Source organism: Asparagus officinalis, chromosome 3, assembly GCF_001876935.1.
Source record: "Asparagus officinalis chromosome 3, Aspof.V1, whole genome shotgun sequence".
In the NCBI taxonomy this organism is placed as follows: domain Eukaryota; kingdom Viridiplantae; phylum Streptophyta; class Magnoliopsida; order Asparagales; family Asparagaceae; genus Asparagus; species Asparagus officinalis.
Genome location: NC_033796.1, coordinates 40,643,550 through 40,649,641, shown reverse-complemented (window position 1 = coordinate 40,649,641; position 6,092 = coordinate 40,643,550).

The following is a 6,092-nucleotide window of genomic DNA, read 5'->3' as shown; positions in this document are numbered from 1 at the left end:
TCTGAAGTGTCTCCCACTGCCATGAGCTCGGCACCAATGCAAGAAAGGACTCCTACTAGAACAAGTACGACTGGTAACCCTTCTGCCCATACACCTCCTCCAACTATTACGGACTACTAGGTCTTTATACCAAAGGGACTTGGTTGCAACCCAAATATGCCTAGTACAATCCCCAACATAGGAAACAAAATAACGATTACCTCCCGATGATGCCTCCTCGGAAAGCCCCCCAATGCCTGACTGAACACCTCCAATAAGACCCCTCATCGGTGGATAGAAGTGCTGAACTCCACCTCGGTCTTCTCGCTCATACCAATGTGCTCACAGGACTTCAATCTGCAGGTCATAGCACTCCTCAACAATCTGTGCACGGTATAACCAATAATATATCCCAGCACCAAATAATGCCACAGTCTAGCCATAGAAGTAGTCAGCGCCCTATCAACTACCGTGCTCCCAAGCAGATAATACAAGTTACTCCGCCTGACTCCCTTCATCACAATCATGGACCCCGATGTGACCTTCAAGTAAGAATCCGCCAAAGTCACCCTATAGCCTGATGCCTCCAATACCCCAAGTGAAATGATGTTCTTCCTCAAATCCGCCAAAGTCACCCTATAGCCTGATGCCTCCAATACCCCAAGTGAAATGATGTTCTTCCTCAGTTAAGGAACGAACCTCACATCAGCCAACTCCCGGATCATCCCGTCACTCATCTGAATCTGAACGATACCAATACTACCAATAGGGCATCTGTGATCATTACCCATAAGAACAGCATCCCCTCTTTCTAACTCCTGAAAGCTGGAGAACCAATCCCTTCTAGGACATATGTGGTAAGTAGCACCAGAATCCAACATCCACTCGGTGGAGTCAGCAACATCAACTGATGGAAGAGCTGGGCACGAATAGCCCAAAGAATCTTAATCTGAAATATCGCCACTAGTCTTGGCAACATTCACCTCTGAAGCTTGAATAGCTTTCCCTTTATTCTTCACGGCTTGCAATTTTTGGCATTCGGCTTTTCAATATCCATCCTCTCTACAAAAGACACACTGATTCCTACCAACTGCAGGATGCCCCCCTCTAGACTGCGATCTTCTCCCACAGTTTGGACTTTTAGCTCTTGCAACCAATGCCCCCGCAACCGGCTCGATGGAAGTCTCATTGTCCTTCTTTCGAAGTTGATAGTTCACAAGGGCTGCGGTGACCTCACTATACGAAAGAGATGCCTTCCCATTAATAAGAGTGAGGACGAAGGTCTCATATTCCTCGTCGGGCAAGGAACTCAATAACAACAATGCCTTGTCCTCGTCTTCAACCTTGACATCTACATTCGCCAAATCTGCAAGTAGCTTCGTGTAGTGGTTCATGTGATCACTAATGAATGTCCCCTTCTTCAATTGGAAGCGATAAAGCCTCCTCTTCAAATGCAAACGATTTTCGATGCTCTTCGTCAAATATTTGCCCTCTAGGACCTCCCAAATCTTCTTTGCCGAAGTTTCATTCATCACATCATATTTTAGATCTTGGGAAGGCAAGACCTAATCACACCACACGCCGTTCTATTCATTTTATTCCAAACCTTTTCATCAATGTCGGCCGGTTTCCCGTCCAACTCCAATGTATCTTCCAAATTTTGCGCATTTAGCGCATCCATGACTTCGCATCGCCAAAGCCCAAAATTATTTGTGCAATCGAACTTTTCCACATCTATCTACATAGAATGGACATTAAAACTTTGGACGGTCTATCGCCGAGAAAAGATAAACCAACACACCAAATCAATAGCACAAACAATCAAACACCAGTTTTACGTGGTTCGGCAAGATGCCTACGTCCACGGGGCAAGGAGGGAGGAGTTTTCACTATTAGAAATCAAGAGGAACAAACTAGGGTTACAATCTCTCACCAAAAACCCATAACAACTCACTATTGATCTCTCCAAATGCTCCTAGAATAGAAGCCCAAAGAAAACCCCTTTCAACAGCTCAAAACCCTTGCCTTACAAACCCTAAAATCGTGTTTGGGTATTTATAGAAAACCCAAACGAAACGGGTCTGGAAAACAGACCCAGAATCAACCCGCTTTGGCGGCGATCCATCACGGTCGACCGGGTCGGTCAACCGCCCTCCATCCAGCAGCAAGCCCAAAAGGTCCAGAGAGTACGGCGGTCGACCGCGTCGGTCGACCGCTACCATCTTCGGTCGACCGCGTCGGTCGACCGCCACCAATCCTGATGCCCAGAAACTCCTGTGCACGAACGCGGTCGACCGGGTCGGTCGACCGCCACCCTGACAACCTGAATCCTGAGCTTGGAACCTGATCTCTGCCAATTCTACAGGCCGGGGATCGATATTGCTGATTCAAACTTCTCATCATTGATGTTGAATCTGAATGCACACATGTTTTCTGGTTCAAAATTATTTCTTTTTGCATATCCAATCCAGTGGAGCCGTGGAGGGCTCCATGAAGAAGAACTTCATTAGGATTGTAGCAAGGTTGAAAATTAAGGGGCTTCACCAAGGCACCTCCATTGTCCACTGTCAGTAGTGTATGAGAACTTGCATATGTGGATTCAGCAAACATAGCTATCAAACATCTGTAGGAACTTCCACCACTTCACTTACGGTGGCTAACTAGATTATATCACTCCTAACTAAATTATTTGAGTAAATTATTTGGACCATGACCTTAGCTCTGATAGGGCCTTAAACAGAAGTTAGGAATCAATTTTAACCCAAGAGCTATAACTATCAAGTATTGACCCAAACTCCTATTTAAACGTATCACTCATTCTTATCTTATCCGATGTGAGACTATACTCACATATTAATCACCTCCACACCCCGTAGTGTATGAGAACTTGCAGATGGAAAGTTTTCCTGACGATTACTATTCTTCAGGAGTTTCCGAAGTTCCCAATTAATAGGATTTAGCAAGTATATATCAGATTCAGGATAACGGGCATAAGCACGGTCAAACCATCCACAAAATTCGATAGCTCAAAATGATCTTAATTTCCCATGATTAAGGGGAGTAAGAACACTCCATACATTTTTTCCTTATTACCGATACTGAATTATATTATTTTAATTTTTGCAACTTAATTAAGGATGTTAATTTATTGATAACCATGTAGCTTGAAGATCTTTCATGTTGTAATTTCAAGAAACGGATATACTAGGTTAAGAGAAGTCATTGCTTGCGGACGCAGCAAAATCTAGCAACGAATTTTGCAGGGAGTTTGGATAGTATGACCGGCACAAACAGGGGCGGATCCATGCTTGTTCAAGATGGTTCACTTGAACCACCTCATTCTTCAAATATTGTACATATACTATACATATCAGTTTGTAAACAAGACTAATTTACAGCCTAGTGGTTTAAGAGTTGGTTACGTTTAGAGAGGTCATAGGTTCGAAACCTCTTTGAAGCTTTATATTTTAACAAACCAAGTTCTCCATTTTATGTTTCTTTCTTTTTCTTTCAATTTATTCATTTGTGAATTCTATTTTGGATGAAGATGAGCCAAAGAATTATCTTTATATTTCTACTTTTCTCCTATTCTCCTTATTTTTGCTTCTTTAAAAAAAATTCTTCTTCTCTTTACTACTATTTGTCTATTGTTATTTAAGCCTCCATTAGTATAGTATTTGAGAAAAAAAATAGTGTTTATTTCGAACCACCACACGAGAGGTTGTAGATCCGCCACTGGGCACAAAGTCAAGTGGTATACGAAAGCAAGGCTACCAATTTCAGCTCCTATTTTGGACTGTACACATAAATTTTATTGAACTTTAATTAATCCATAATTATCAGAAAAAAATTATTACAACAAAAGATAAATACATGTATATTATTCTTGTTGGTGATTCTCTGTTTCTTTTTGAAGCCGTCTTCTTCTTGTAACAAAAAAATTATTACAACAAAAGATAAATCCATGATCATCAACGTTATGATGTGTAGTATATATAGGTTTTTCTAAGGAGGAAATAAAGGCTAAGAACACCTTGTTATTGGGTTTATTAGATTTTCTAGAACCGAATAAACTATCTTAACAATTTTAATTGAGTAAGTTATCCTGCTAGATTTCTAAACTATCTTCTTTTATAAGGTAAATTCTAAGTTAATATGCACATATATTTCTCGGAGTTTTGCTCCGGATAATAGATTTTCTTTAATTTTTAAATTGAACAAAATCGGAATAGTGCAAAATAGGAAAGGTACGTATTATCTTCTTTTTATATTTTTACTAAATTTATGATCTTTATAGGATGTAAAATTTATCTCGAACTTAACGAATGTTTATCATATACCTTTTTATCTAAGAAAAGTTCTGATAATGTTCCACATTTCATAATAAAAAAAAAAGTTCTATGTTAACTGTTTCAAGTCATGTTTAAATTCCAAACTTAAAAATAATAATACAGGCAGCATTTGAAATGTTTATCTACATGGAGCTTTTAAGAAAAGGCATTGGAAGGGAAAGGGGGGGGGAAATATTTACAACACTGCTCAGGCCGCTCAGGGTAGCATACTAATTTGGTGTGGCATTGGTCGGAGCCAAGAGTCGAGGATACCATATTGACATAAATCGTTTGGATGGAAGGGAAGTTGTTGTCTCGGTTTTAAGTTGATATCGACTGCAGCTGGAGCTGGGGGCCTAGAGCGCGTCAAGATAAATTAGACAACAAGGGAAATTTGATAGTTTTCTCATTCGGTTGACTTCAAGATCTTTTTCACTGAAATGGCAGTGATGAGAGCAGAAGCATTCTAAATAATGTTGACAAGAGTTATGGTAAATCTTCACGGCAATAAGGTGATCTTGTGAGTTTAGTGTTTGAATTAGCTTTTCTTTCTCCCTCCCCCTTGCTTTGCACGTGAACGTACATGTTTTAAGTTTTGAATTTTTTATTCGAATAGTAAAACCATGAGTTAATAAATAAAAATTGTATAATAAGATTGCTTAAAAAGAAATGTACGAATTAATTATTATTGTATAGTTATTGTAATTGATTATTTTTCTTATAATAATCGCCCAATGTTAACCTTTTTTAAATTACGTGCCCAAGTCTAAAATTGTTCTTAAATAAAAATATCAATTCTCTAAGTTCTCTTTAATATGTCCCTTCAAATTGAAAGTTATTGACACAACTCTAAATTAACTAAGTTGCATAAACCTTGCTAGTTTTTCTTGATGTTACCTAAAATAGATACATTTGATACCCGTAACATATTGCAATAGTTACTTCTCATTATAATTATTTAATAGGGTAAATTATACTAAACCCTTATGAATTTTCAGCCCGCATGGACTTTCAAAATTACACTAAACCCCTCATGGATTTTCTGCTTCAAAAAAGACCCCCAATAATTTTTAAAATTTTGCAAATTACTAAATGACCCCTATAAATTAGAATTAGAAAATGGCATAAAAAGGTATTTTGAGAGTTGTTGGGGCTTTGGTGTAACTTATCTAAAAGATATTGGGGGCTTTCTACAAAAGTTATTAGGGAGTGATTTCAGAAGTTCATAGGGTCTATTTACTGTAAAATGTTGAAAGTTCATGATACTATAATTTATCTTATTTAATATTATAATTAGTTCAAGTAATATTATTAAAATAATTATACTGTCTATATACTATAAAATATTTATCAAATTTAATTGTTTAATTATAACCTTAAATAATTTAGTACTATAAATATTTATAAAGTTTTATTATACTATCATTAATAATTAATAGTACTATTGTTAATATAAATAAATTTTTTTGTAAAGGTTAGTTTTCAATCATTATCAAATATAGATTATTCAGTATCATGTAATAATATTTGAGAAGATACTATAAAAATATATTAATTAATTAATTTAATTTATTTGATTTATTTTAATTATTTTATTATGATTCATAAATAATAATTATTATAATTTAATTGGTTACTATTAATAATTGTGTATACTTTATTTTTATAAATTATTTTATTCAAACAATTAATAGTTATAGTATAATTGATAATTATAATTATTTAGGAAAGTGAGAAGGTGCATAACTAATAATAGGTTATATTTTTTATTTAATGAAAGAT